Raw genomic sequence first — 14,508 nt, 5'->3', positions numbered from 1 at the left:
TAGTTGCTGCCCTGGGCACAGGTGGCAGTGACCACATTGGGCTCTGTTCCAAAAGCACAGGGCCACGCAGAGCCTCAGGAAATGTGGAATTTGGAGATACTTCACTTGGAACTGACATATTTGGGAAGGAAACTGGCCGGTGCCAGACTAGACTATTTATTCCTCTTTGCATCTTCGGTGGCAGAAACGTGCACTGTTCCGTGGTCAATGGACATGCAGATGAAAGAAGCAGCCTGATTGAAGCTAGTGCAATAAATATTAGCTGCTTGAGATCTATTTGCGTTATTTTGAAGTTGTGGAGGATTGTAAATGAAAATTGACTCTATTTAGAACATTAAACTAATCTGCTTTTAATTTTACGTTAATGAATTTTATGTTCTTTGTTTTTCAAATATAAACGTTTACTATTTTCATAAATCATTAACATATATTTTCTTTCTCAAGGAAAATATTTAGTGTAACTTAATAAAATTTCATTCCAAAATGTACTTAAAATACAATAACTTAATATAAAAATAAATATATAAGATCTTATAAGATACTTTGATAAGCTATACTGTTAAATTTCTTAACTTAGAGATGATCTTAACTATATATATTTGATATTAAAGTTTTGTTTTTATTCACTTCTAGAGTGTCTACATTAAGGTTTGGAAACAAGGCTGAGGAAATAACTGTTTTAACATTGAAGCTTTTTTTCGCTTCTCAAAATTCACTTAATCACTTACCTTCCCGTTAGTCGTCGATTTGCTCGAGCGGGTTCCAGTAACGTCTCCATTTGTCCCTGTCACGTGCTAGTGTAGCCCAATGGCATCCGTTCGCTCTGGGAACATGAAGGGCCTCAAACCGATCGTTCATGATCTTGATGAAGAAGTCTGACCATATGGTAGGTGGGCGGCCACACGGTCTTTTGATATCCCGTGGAATCCAGTCGGTAACAGCTCTAGTCCAGTGGTCGTCTTTAAATCTAATTACGTGACCAGCCCATCTGATTTTCGACACCTTGGCAAATGAGACAGCGTCCCTGATTCTTGATTGTCGACAGATGTCAGAACTCCGGATTCTTTCTCTCATTTGAGTGAAACGTGATATTCCAAGCATAGCTCTTTCTATTCTTCTTTGGGAGACCTGAATAGCGTTCTCATCTTGTTTGCATAGGGCCCAGGTCTCTGAGGCATATGTTAATGCAGGAAAAACAGTAGAATCAAAGAGATGTGCCTGGAGCCGGAGGTTCTTCGTCCTCTTAGCTATTTCTTCAACGTTCTTGAAGGCGTTCCAAGCTGCTCTCTTCCTCCTGTGCAGCTCAGGTGCCAGGTCATTTGTCATGTTGACCTCTCGACCTAGGTACGCATAGCTGTTGCATTCGGAGATGGTCGTTCCGTTGAGAGTGAATGGGGCATCAGGAACGAGGCTGTTTCTCATAAACATTGTCTTCGTAAGATTCAGCTGTAGTCCTACCTTTCCACACTCACGGTCAAAGTCGGCCAGCATTTGTGCCGCTTGGCTGATGTTTGGTGTTATTAAAACAATGTCATCAGCAAAGCGGAGGTGGTGTAGTTGCCGACCATCTATCTTCACTCCCATTCCTTCCCATTCCAGTCATCGCATGATGTTCTCGAAGGTGGCACTGAAGAGTTTCGGTAAAATGGTATCACCCTGCCGCACCCCTCTCTTGACATCAATGATCACTTCTTTGTAGAATGGTGAGGTCCTGATAGTGAATCCACAATACAGCTCACAGAGGATCCTGATGTATCAAAATTAAGGTTTCCTTTTTTATTTGGGGGGGAAGCCCTTTCCAACTAAAAAGAAAAATTGTACATGATTTTTACTGGAGTCAGACATTTTGTTTTGGTGTTGATGCCAAGTCTTTTCACTTACTTTCTGTTTCTCTCTAGTGACACTGCCTGTGTGAGTGCGGACAGTGGCGTGAGCCCCAGAGTCCCCCACTGCGCCTGCTTCTGGTCATCTTGCAGTGATTTGAACTGTCCCACCTTCTAGTGATATAGGTGTCACGTCTCATTTCATTAGTTACAGGGACATTAAATAGTCAAAGCATGATTATGTATTTTTTTTCTGTTTCAGATCAGACCTTATTAGCAACAATAATCCTCAGTCATTTTATTATCAGCAACCTTAAGATATATCCAGCAACCTTTGTACACTCAGAAACATGGAACCCAATTAGTTTATCAGGAGGTAACAATTTAAAGACAGCTGATGAAAATCTATAAATCCAAAGTAATAAAACTTCTTTAGCACTTTTAAAACAAATTTCCCAAGTGCAACTGATGGGAGAATATGAGCTTTCTTTCAAGAAACTCAATAATGTATTTTAAAAATATTTTCACTTAAAATATTTTGGCAGGAGGTAACCATGCCATTAAATGTCTTTTTCACAAAAGCCATTTGAAACAAGTAATTTTAAAAAATCAATATGAACTCATAAACCATTCTAAGCACCATTACAGCAAACATCTGTCTTCATATAACATGCATGTCTACTTTTAAGTTGCTTGAAGTAATGTACTACATCCATAAAAGATTTAGTTAATGTAAAATTATTGATTTTGAAAAATATAAGGTGTAAGAAGCACATTATTTAGTGAATATATTTTCTAAAAGTTATAGAAATGATTCTTGGTCTTTCAAGCCCATGTTCTCCCTTGAATATGTATCTCTCTCTTTCTGCTTGTTTCCACTCTGGGGAAGCTAGTGTTCTCTTGAATATGTATCTGCTCCTCTCTTTACCTCCCCTCATGTCTTTCTAAGTAAATTTATTTCAATAAAGACTATCTTGCTTAATGATTTTGCCTCCTTAAGAAATTCATTTCTCTGATGGAAGGTCTCAGAACGCTTGTGTGGAGGTCAGATCTGACTTTCTTTTTCTGCAAAGAGCAATTCCTCACTCGAGCCTGAATCCACTTCTCCTGAGTTTTAAGATCATCTCCCACTGAATGCAGAACAAGTGGACTTCAGGCTCAATTTGACAGCTGCTCTGTGGCCCTAGTGGAAAGTGGCATGTGCACTTGACTTTACCTCACCCAAATCAGGCATTTCCCAGCTGGCTCAGGTAGGTTGAGCAGAGAGGTGAAAGCACTCTTTTTTTTCCAGGCTATCTTTCTTGCTACCTACTTAACCAAGGGCTGGAGTGATAGCACAGCGGTAGGGCGTTTGCCTTGCACGCAGCCAACATGGCTGACCCGAGTTCGATTCCTCCGCCCTTCTCGGAGAGCCCCGGCAAGCTACCGAGAGTATCTCGCCTGCATGGCAGAGCCTGGCAAGCTCCCCGTGACGTATTCAATATGCCAAACACAGTAACAACAAAAGTCTCCAATGGAGACGTTACTGGGCCCGCTCGAGCAAATCGATGATCAACGGGAGGGCCTTTACTTACTTTACTTTACTTAACCAAGTACCAGCAACAAGGTCTATATGAAAACTAACTTAATTTTCCTCCACCAACCAACACTAACTCTCAATTCACAAAACAAAATCTACTCTAATTTTTTAGTAAACATCTGCTTATAATTTCTTTTTCTATTTTTGTAGAAAAAAACTTAACATCATCAAATGGGTGTTGGACATTGTAATTACTACAACTTGAACTAAGGATTATTTCTATATTTTATGTCTGTTGGGCCACACCCAAGCTGTGCACAGAGCTTCCTCCAAGCTCTCTGCTGAGGGACCAGTCTCCTGGTGGACTCGGGGCACTATATGGTGTGGCAAGGATTGAACACTCAGCAGCAAGTAGGTGCAAGACAAGCACCCTAACTGTTTTACTATCATTTTAGCCCCAAAGAATTAATTTTAAATTGAAGTCTCAATATGATTCCTGCACGCGGCTCTCATTTGGGAAGGTGGGGCAGTTATTACAATTTAGATGTGCATCTAAGTCTGATGTTTGTACCATGAGAAACCCTGGTGCTCCACTTGAGGGGCCACAAATTCAGCAGAACCTGGCACATGAAGTCTCTTATAGATCCAGATGGTGAACTAGTCTCTGGGTTGCTTTGGCCCCAGAAAGTTCTCATTCTGATACCCCCAACATCCTGCTCCCACAGCATGGGCCACTGACACACAAGAGGGCCACACTTTCTGATTCAGTAGATTCAGCAAGACTCAGGGACACAAAGGTCAGTGTATACAAATGTACGATCTGTGTGTCCCAGAGAGGAAATCCCTGGGACACTGGGGTACACAGAGGACCATTAGTTCCTTGGAATACTGGTGTACAGAGTGGACCTCAGGTAGTTATGATCATATGGATTTCTTCTTATTGATATGGTGTATTTTTGAACATTGATGATTTATTGTACAGAAAGATTACATGTTCCTCCCTGTAGGATAACATTGGTTTGTCCTTTCTCCCTTGCCACAGGGAGCTTAGGTTTACTGGGTTACATCTATCATGGTGATCTGGAGTCACTCCCATTCCTCTGTACTTATCTGTAACTTCTCTGTGCTCTCTTCCCCAACTGGTCAATCACCTCTTTCCCTAATCAGACTCTGTAAACTTGTAGGGTCAGATACTTCTAAGGACACTTGACTTGTATTCATGTATTGTCTTTCTCCTCTCCTTATATTTTTGCATAGTATACTTTAAAGCAATGTTCTTTTTGTATAGACACAGTTAGACAGTTAATATTATGCTTTTGTAACTTGGGAGTTAATTGACTCTGAGTAATTTTCACTCCTGAGCAGCTGCTTTCTAGACTTAAGCCTCAGTTGCTCTTAGTTCTTAGCACCCCAAAAGCAGGGTCCTGATGGGGGACTGAATGGACTCAGGGCAAGCTGTGAGCAACCTTGGCATCAAAATGGACCAGGCCAAAGCACCACAACACTTAACTATAAGTTAAGAGTATGGTCTTGGATAAATGCTGTCATGGTCCAAAAGTAACAACGATATTAGGACCCTGCTAGGATTAGGAGAGATTAATCTGGCTTGAGAACTGTAGTCTGAGACCTATAGTCAGATGTCCCCAGGAGAACAATCCTGTAAACTTAAAGTATCTCTTACTGTGTCCATACAAAATGATTAATATTATGAATGTTTATATATTTGTTGGACAAGGAGAGGAGAAACACACCCATGGGATTCTGCTCTTGGGTGGGTTGTCCTACTGAATGAGAATCTGTCCTAGAAGCTTCTCCTGAGGGAAGGACTTTACCTCTGTTGATTATATGGCCACACATACATGTAATTGTTACCCCAATCCCTCATGATTTGGGATTTAACCGTCATGATTTGGGATTTAACTAGGCTCTATGACTGGGCTGGGGGATCCAGAAGAAGAATGAAGTAGAATGGGGAGGCAGAAGCAGGAAGGAGAAGTATGAAGGAACAGGACCCAAAAGGAGTATGAGGGGGATTAGGAGAGGCAGAAGCAGAGGGAGAATCAGAAGAGAATGGAGATGGGAATGGAATAAACTGCAACTGACATCAACCAGCAGGCCCTTGTTCCTGCCTTTGTCCGCCCATTGGCATTGAACTCCTCAGGGTGGGGAAGTGGCTTGAAACCACAGGACACAGGTGGCAAGAGAGAGCCCTGCGTGGCCCTTTCATATTTTATTTTTTTGAATATATACACCTCCCCAATGTCCAGACTCTCCTTTTCCCATAGCAAAGACCTAATTCTGTTTCTATGAACAACTTCCAATCCTATGAACAACTTCCCTGAGCTGCCCCACACTGCCTACTTGCCTCCTGTGAATGATGGTGATCTCACTGGTCCTGTCCCCTGCTGTCCTATCCTGTGAATGACGTCCCTGTCCTGTCCCATGCAGTACACTTGCCTCTTGTGAGCACAGTCCTGTTCTTGTCCCATGTTGTCCAGTCCCGTGAACAACTTCCCTGTCTGGTCCAACACAGTCTCTTTGCCTCCCATGAATGATGGCCAGGTCCTCTCCCACACTGCTCTCTCTCCTGTGTGCACCTTCCCAGTCTCCAGGCAAAGCCACCTACGTGGGCAAAATCCCTATGCTCCAGACTATCTCTGGGTCTCCCAGTTCAACCTCAAAAGTTCCTGTTGACTAGTCTCAAGTTTTCTACTCTCCAGCCACCACCATGTGTGCATGAGTGAGAGTCCCAAGTTCAGAACTTTATCCTCTCCTGGGTATCACTCTTGCATCTCCTGGGTAAATCCTACTTGTCCATGGTATGTGGTATTTTTTATGAGTCCTTGGATTCTACTTGCTAGTATTTTGTTGAGGATCTTTGCATCTATGCTCATAAGGAATATGGGACTGTAATTAACTTTTCCTGTGGTGTCTCTTTCTGCTTTTGGTATCGGGGTGATGTTTGAATTATAGAAATTAGGTGTCTTTGGGTTTTTTCAGTTTCCTTGAAAAGCCTGAAAAGAATTGGCAGTGGGTACTCTTTAAAGGTTTGGATGAATTCATTAGTGAATCAATCTGGGTCAGGGCTTTTGTTTTTGTCAATACTTTAATTATTATTTCAATTTCCCTAATAGTGACTGGTCTTTTCAGATATTTCAAATCTTCTAGGTTCAGCCTTTGGGGTTATAGAAATCCAGAAATTTACATATGCCTTCTAGGTCTTCTTGTTTTGTGGAATATTGATTCTCAAAGTAATCTCTGATGATCTTTTGGATTTCTGTGGTTTCTGTTGTGATGTCTCCCTTTCATTTTTTAATTCTATTCATGAGGGTTCTCTATCTCTCTTTCTTTAAGAGTCTTGCTAGTGGTTTAGCAATTTTGTTTATTTTTTTAAAGAACCAGCTCTTGGTTTCATTGATATTTTGGATATTTTTTTGGCTTCTAGCTCATTAATTTCTGCTCTAAATTTTATTCTTTTTTTGTCTTATTTTGCCCCTTTTGCTGGTCATTTTAAAATATGAAACTGTGAGGTCATGTGATTTATTTGGGCCCTTTCTTCTTCACTGATGAATGCTTGCAACCCTACAAACTTTTTCTGACCACTGCTTGTGCATTGTCCCACAAGTTCTGGTATCTCATGTCCTCATTCTCATTTGTTTTCAGGAATCTTTTAATTTCTTCTTTGGTTCCTTTATAAGCAACTGGTTGTTTAGTAGTGAGATGTTTCATTTCCAGGAGTTTTATTTGATTCTCTTTTTATGGGTCTAGTTAGCTTCTATTTTCAGGGCATCATGCAAAGATAGTTGATACAATTTCTATCCTCTTGATTGGTATGGAGGTATGGTTTTTGGACCAGCATGTGTTCTATCTTAGAGGATGCCCCATATACACTGAAGAAGAATGTGCATTTGGCTTTAGGGGGATAAAAAGTCCAGTAGATAGGTATTAGCCTCCACTCTTCTACTTCCCCCTCCGAAACTAGTATTTTCTTGCTTAGTTTTAGTTTTGTTGATCTATCAAAGAGAGGTGACAATATGGTGTTTAAGTCTCGAATTACTATTGTGTTGCTACCAATATCCTCCTTGACATCTATTGAAGTTGTTTTAAGTATTTTTCAAGTCCCACATTGGATGTGTATAAGTTTAGGAGGGTAATTTCTTCCTGATGTACACATTTCTTAATCATTAAGGGGTGACCTCCACTGTCATTAATAACTTTCTTCAGCGCAAAGTCTATGACATCTGATACTAGTATGGCCACCCTGGCATTTTTGAGAAGGTTGTTTGCTTGAAGAATTGCTTTCCAGTCTTTGGCTTTGAGTCTGTTTGCTCTGACTATTCAAATGTGTTTCTTGTACACAGTAGAATGTTAAATTCAGGTTTTTAATCCATTTTGCCACTCTGTCTCTTAATTGATGTGCTTAGTACATTGATTTTTAGAGAGATTATTATCATGGGGTTTTGTATCATCTTTCTGTAGAAGTTTGTTGTGTTTTTTGGGTTGGTCTTGCCTTATAGTAGCCCCCTCAATCCTTCTTTCAAAGCGGTTTTGAGTCTATGAAGGTACTGAGCGGTGTTTATCCATGAATTTATGTATTATTTGTTCAAATCAGCAAGAGAGCTAAATGTAGTATTGCTGGTGAGGCTTTCATTTCATTAAATGTTTTAACTATATCACACCATTGACCTTGAACCTGGAGGGTTTTATAGGATAAGTCTGCTGTAAATCTGGGGTATGCTCCTTTCTGAAAGCAGTAAGATTGAAGGAAATTACATATTGTTTTTCTTCAATCTTGCTGCTTTCAGTAAGATATCTCTATAGTATTTGTCATGCTGATTTGTCTCAGAGTCTTTTTATTGGGGTCTCTTTTAGCAGATATCCTTTGGCTTCTTGAATTTGGATGCCTGCATTCTCCAGTTTTAGGAATTTTTCAGCGATGGTGTATTTAACTGTTACTACCTCATTGGAGTTGCCTCCCTGTCCCTTTGGGTCTCCAATAATTCTTATGTTGTTCCTCTTGAATTCATCCAGTAGTTCATTTGCCCTCCTTGAACTATTTTGAGGTCTTTTCCATCTTCTCTTGTTGTCTGGATGTTTTCTCAGCTCATTTTCTAGCTCACAGATTTTGGCTTCAACTGCTGACAATCTAATGTTAAAGGCACTCATTGAGTTTTTCATTTCATCTACTGAAATTTTTATACATGACACTTCTCTTTGTGATGTTCTTATTTCTCCTTTCACTTCCTACTGTATTTTATTGGATGCCCATTTCACTGTTTCTTTAAGCTAATTGAACATCCTCACCATTTTGTCTCTGAATTCTTTATCAGAGAAATTTTGTATGTGGGTATTCCTTGTTGTGGCTTCAGGGATCATGTCTTCCTCCACTCCTCATGGTGGGATTCTGCGCTGTTTTTCCATAGTGACTGTGGCAGTCTGTGGGTGGGGATCTCTTCTTTCCCCTTCCCTTCCTTTTTGATGTTCCTGCATTATCTATGTGGAGCCTCTTTGGAAATGGATCTTATGTCAACAGGAGTATAACAGTTGGCTGCGTTTAGCATTAGCAGAGTTCCAAGAGTGCAAATTTCCTTCTAGTCTCTACTTAGGAAGGCAACCGCCAGATGGTTGGGGTCTGCTTTGCTTCTGACATCACAGCTGTGGGAAAACCATCTTTCATACTTTTGTGATGTAGCCCATTCCCAATAATTTGAGGTGTCAAACAATAAATGTTAAAGTCTTGGTTTTCTAAATTTCAGGTTATATTTATTTAAACCTTTTCTTGGTATACCGACATTGTTATGTGCTTAAGGCTGACTTCTTGTTCTGCACCTCAGAGCACTCATGATGATGCTTAGAGAACCGTATGAGGTCCCAGAGATTGAACCTGAGTCAGTTGCAGACGAAAGAAGTATCCTACCTTTTGTACTATCTCTCTAGCCCATGTCCAATGCATTATAAAATTCTATTATTTTCATTTTGTTTGTTTCTTGGAATATTTTTTCTTCTTTGATTTTCTCCTTGACCCATTGTTTTTTCAGTACCATACAGATTTTTTTTCCCAGAACAACCACCAACTGGGAGCTCTTTGGCACTATTGCAGCAACATGGGAAGATGCCATTGTTGACAACATTGACGAGGAATACAATCGACTGGTACAGCACCTCCATGAATGTGCGAGGAACATCAAGAGAGAGAGAGCCACAAAAAAACGCCTGTCGTCAAAAACTCTTGAGCTTATTCACCAGTGTGGTTTGGCGCATTCCTCAGGCAACCGCAAGCTAACGTCCGAACTCGCGAAGCAGTGCAGAGATGCGATCAAGGAAGACCTCAAAGAGAGAAGAGCAGAAGTGCTGGTAGATGTGGCAGAAGCCGGGAAAATCCCGCCTGTCCTTTGCCAACTACAAGACCCAGATGACTGCCCTCTGACGTCCTGATGGATCCATCACATCCTCCAGAATGGCAATGGAGAAGATTATCCATGACTTCTACTCAAATCTTTTGATAACCATGTCCACTTGCCGACATACCAAATTCCACAGGATGGATATGTCGTTCCCAAGGTTCTCCTTTCCAAAATCCGACATGCCATTTCGTCGGTAAAGAAACAAACAGCACCCGGCCCAGACAAGGTCAGACCTGAACACCTGAAGAACCTGCCGTCAGTACTCATCAATACACTGGCTCGGCTCTTCACGCGCTACCTATCTGAATGCAAGTTCCATCCCAATGGCAAACCAGCAGGACCGTACTACTGTTCAAGAAGGGAGACATCCATGACATTGGCAACTATCGCTCGATCTGCCTATTGTCTATCATCTACAAGTTGTTCACTCGAGTCATCCTAAATAGGATTGGTAGAACACTAGATGAAGGACAACCATGCGAGCAAGCCGGGTTCCGCAAAGGATTCAGTACCATTGACCATATCCACATGATAACCAAGCTCATTGAAATTTCTCGGGAGTTCAAGATGCCGCTCTGTTTAATGTTCATTGATTTAAAGAAGGCCTTTGATTCTGTTGAGATGGAAGCGGTCATTGAAGCCCTAGCCAATCAGGGCATTCAAGCCCAATACATCAGGATCCTTTGTAAGCTGTATTGCAGATTCACTACCAGGATCTCACCATTCTACAAAGAAGTAATCATTGATGTCAAGAGAGGGGTTCGGCAGGGTGATACCATTTCACTGAAACTCTTTAGTGCCACCCTCGAGAACATCATGCGAAGACTGGAATGGGAAGGAATGGGAGTGAAGATAGATGGTCGACAACTCCACCACCTCCACTTTGCTGATGACATTGTTTTAATAACACCAAACATCAGCCAAGCGTCACAAATGCTGGTCGACTTTGACCGTGAGTGTGGAAATGTAGGACTACAGCTGAATCTTACAAAGACAATGTTTATGAGAAACAGCCTCGTTCCTGATGCCCCATTTGCTCTCAACGGAACGACCATCTCCGAGTGCAACAGCTATGTGTATCTAGGTCGAGAAGTCAACATGACAAATGACCTGGCACCTGAGCTGCGCAGGAGGAAGAGAGCGGCTTGGAACGCTTTGAAGAACGTTGAAGAAATAGCTAAGAGGACGAAGAACCTCCGGCTCCAGGCACATCTCTTTGATTCCACTATTCTTCCTGCATTAACATATGCCTCAGAGACCTGGGCCCTATGCAAACAGGATGAGAACGCTATTCAGGTATCCCAAAGAAGAATTGAAAGAGCTATGCTTGGAATATCACGTTTCACTCAAATGAGAGAAAGAATCCGGAGTTCCAACATCCGTCGACGATGAAGAATCAGGGACGCTTTCTCATTTGTCAAGGTGTCAAAAATCAGATGGGCTGGTCACGTAATGAGATTTAAAGACGACCGCTGGACTACAGCTGTTACCGACTGGATTCCACGGGATGTCAAAAGATCGCGTGGCCGCCCACCTACCAGATGGTCAGACTTCTTCATCAAGATCATGAATGATCGGTTTGAGGCTCTTCATGTTCCCAGAGCGAACAGATGCCATTGGGCTACACTAGCACGCGACAGGGACAAATGGAGACGTTACTGGCGACCGCTCGAGCAAATCGACGACTAACTGGAAGTTAAGTGATTAAGTGATACAGATTATTCTCCTTCTATTAAAATATCATGATCACGACCACCCTGTTGTTCGTCGATTGCCTCGAGCAGGTGCCAGTAACGTCTTCTTCGTCCTAGCCCTGAGATTTTTTTTTTTTTAAAGTGCCATATTCAAGGCTTTTTCAGGGTTAGGAGAATGAGACCCATCATTGTTACTGGTATTTGGCATATTGGGTATACCACGGGGAGTTTGCCAGACTCTGCCGTGTGGGCATGTTACATTTGGTAGCCTGCCAGTTTGACCGAATTAGGAATGAGATGATAAGATGATAAGCTCCCGCTTCCGGGAGCTGAGTGTGATAATCTCTGGATCCTGGCCGTTGTTGGAGTTACACGGCAGTTGGTGGGTGTAACTGTCTAGTTACTGGCAGGTCCAGTCCCAAACTGTACAGGCTTGGAGATCTCAGCCCCGGGTCCCACACACCTGGGTTCCTCCGTCAGTTCTTTTATGCGTGAGGCTCATCCAAGTGTGTGGAGAGTGCTCCCAGCAAGGCCTTGGTTGGGCCTCGGTGGTCTTCAGCTGTTGGGCCCTGGTGGAGACAGTCAGGCATAGGGTAGGAGACTCTGTCTTGTTCTCTCCCAGGAGCTGAGTGTGATGATCTCTGGATCCTGGCCGTTGTTGGAGTTACACGGCAGTTGGTGGGTGTAACTGTCTAGTTACTGGCAGGTCCAGTCCCAAACTGTACAGGCTTGGAGATCTCAGCCCCGGGTCCCACACACCTGGGTTCCTCCATCAGTTCTTTTATGCGTGAGGCTCATCCAAGTGTGTGGAGAGTGCTCCCAGCGAGGCCTTGGTTGGGCCTCGGTGGTCTTCAGCTGTTGGGCCCTGGTGGAGACAGTCAGGCATAGGGTAGGAGACTCTGTCTTGTTCTCTCCCAGGAGCTGAGTGTGATGATCTCTGGATCCTGGCCGTTGTTGGAGTTACACGGCAGTTGGTGGGTGTAACTGTCTAGTTACTGGCAGGTCCAGTCCCAAACTGTACAGGCTTGGAGATCTCAGCCCCGGGTCCCACACACCTGGGTTCCTCTGTCAGTTCTTTTATGCGTGAGGCTCATCCAAGTGTGTGGAGAGTGCTCCCAGCAAGGCCTTGGTTGGGCCTCGGTGGTCTTCAGCTGTTGGGCCCTGGTGGAGACAGTCAGGCATAGGGTAGGAGACTCTGTCTTGTTCTCTCCCAGGAGCTGAGTGTGATGATCTATTAAAATATATGATAGAAATTTAATATAGTTTATATTTTCATGCCTATACTGACACTTACTTTGTGGACTACACAACTTTTGGGGAAAAGCCATATGGGCACAGGAGAAAAATGTGTTTTTGACATTTGGAGAGAAGAGAGCTGTGTAAATACTAATATACTCAGATATATAAACTCTGCAATTAATGCTGTTGTTTTCTTGTTGATTTTTCTGGTTGATCTATTCAATGGTTAGAGTACAGTATCTCCTAATGGTTAGAGTACAGTGTCTCCCATTGCTGTGATGCTGTCATATTGCTTTCATGTATATTAATAATAGTTTTATACATGTTGATGCTCCATTATTTGTATTCATGTACATGTTTTGTTTCTTGCTGTATTCTAGCATAATGATTTTTTTAAATCTTTATATGGTGCATTTCAAGCTCCTAGTTTGAAATACGTTTTGTATGTGTGTGTTTTCCCCTATCATTTTCTATGGTCCAATATTTGTTATTTAATTTGAAACGTGTATTCTGTAAACAAGAGTACACATAATTTTATTTCATAGTTGATCTGGACAAGGTGTGCCTTATTGGTAAGTTAAGGTTACTGATATTTAATAAATTACTGATATAAATACATTTTTGTAAGTTTATATACATTAATTATGGGTGTTCGCAAAATTTTTCCTTTCATTTATTTTCTCTTATTCCCCATGTATTTAAATATCTGCATATTGTGTAATGTCTATATTACATTACACTAGCCTTTCTTATTGAAAGAACAGTCAAAAATGATACAATGATATTTTATTTTCTTTTAATTGATTAGCAGAATAAACAGCATTCTCTTCTAAAGACTACTTTATCTGTCATTGTCACTGTCCTCCCATTGTTCATCGATTTGCTCGAGAGGACCCAGTAACATCTCCACTTTTGAGACTTGTTGTTACTGTGTTTTAGCATATTGAATACTTCTCTGCAGCTTCCTGGGATCTCTGAGAGGGGCGGAGGAATTGAACCCGGTTCAGTAGGGCTGGCTGTGCGCAAGGCAAACGCCCTACAGCTGTGCTATTGCTCCAGCCCCACTACTTTATCTATGAAAATATTTATTTCCAATACAATGTCTACTAAAATTCTGATAATTCTTTATACGATAAGTAAAAAATCTCCTAGTACCTAAAACACACCTGATAAAAAAGAAGAAAAATAGGGGTATCACACTTCCGGACTTTAAAATGTACTGCAAAATGAGAGTGCAAAATGGGACCTTCATTGAATTGGCATAAAATGTTATGTAAATGCAGCAGAGCTGAAAATTCAAAAATATAAATACACACATATAGACAAGTGAATTATGGGAAAGTAGCTAAAAGTCAAAACTTAAGAAAAATCTCATTTGAAAATGGTATTGGGAAAAACCGGACAGTCATTAAGAAGAAAGATACTAGTTTCTTATCTAAGATCATAGTTATAAATTACTTCAAAATGGATTAAATAGGAACTAGGTAGATATTCTAATCGGAGTCCTGGCACCATAAGCCCCACAAAAAATAAACTCAAGAGGATCTGGTGGCCCCAAACCACTGCAACGTGACATCGAACCTCAGGTCCAACGTATTGAATGAAAAGCCTGACCCAGCTGTCCTACTGTTAATGGGAGTACACTGAGCTCCCTCCAAACTGAGTGCAAGACCTGAAGTTGTTAAATATATTGAAGATAACGTAAGAAATATATACCCCTTGGCTTGCTTGAGCATATAGATGAACAATGGGAGGACAGTGACAGTGGCAGTGACCTCTTGGCAACAACCAGGGAGATAAAAAAGTGTCTCCAAAGTCAAGGAAAACAA

This window comes from Sorex fumeus, unplaced genomic scaffold (assembly GCF_029834395.1).
Source record: "Sorex fumeus unplaced genomic scaffold, SorFum_2.1 ptg000136l, whole genome shotgun sequence".
NCBI lineage: Eukaryota > Metazoa > Chordata > Mammalia > Eulipotyphla > Soricidae > Sorex > Sorex fumeus.
The sequence above is the reverse complement of the archived record's forward strand: the minus strand, read 5'-3'. Positions refer to the sequence as shown.